The sequence below is a fragment of the Octopus bimaculoides genome, chromosome 8, assembly GCF_001194135.2.
Source record: "Octopus bimaculoides isolate UCB-OBI-ISO-001 chromosome 8, ASM119413v2, whole genome shotgun sequence".
Classification (NCBI taxonomy): Eukaryota; Metazoa; Mollusca; class Cephalopoda; order Octopoda; family Octopodidae; genus Octopus; species Octopus bimaculoides.
In genome coordinates, this window is record NC_068988.1 from 27,145,071 (window position 1) to 27,145,712 (window position 642).

Below are 642 nucleotides of genomic sequence, written 5' to 3' on the forward strand. Positions count from 1 at the left end.
CTTTTTTTCTGATAGTTAACACCAAGCGGATATATATATACACATACATATATATATGTTGGACGAGGCTGTAGTGCCAGCCAACGAGGTAGGGAGACATTTCGGTGTCGATAAAATAAGTCCCAGGCGAGAACTGGGGGGGGGGGGCTCAACGCAATCGTCCTACCTTGTCCCCCTACATCGCTGGCCTTGGGCCCAAATTTGAAACCAATACGAAGGTGTTGGAAATTAATCGTAAAAGTGCTAGTATCCTACAACTGGAATGTAATGGAGTTAAAAATATAATTCTACTGGCGTTTGAATAATGACTCGTATAAAAATAGTATACAAATTGTAATTGAATATATTTACCTATGCTCGTGTTCCCTATCTCAGAATAGAATGCTGTATTGTAAGGAAATAGCGTGCTGTTGCAGTCAAAAATAAGCAATTAGGCAAATGAAGTATTTCCTCCATTAAAAAATATCCTAAAATATCGTCGAAATAATTGAAACTATAATTAAACACCATTAAATCAATTTTGAGGAATAAAAGTTGAGTTAATGCATATGCATGTGTGCATGTACATACACATGTACATGTATCTACGTATATATATATATATGTATATATATATATATATATATATATATATATATATAT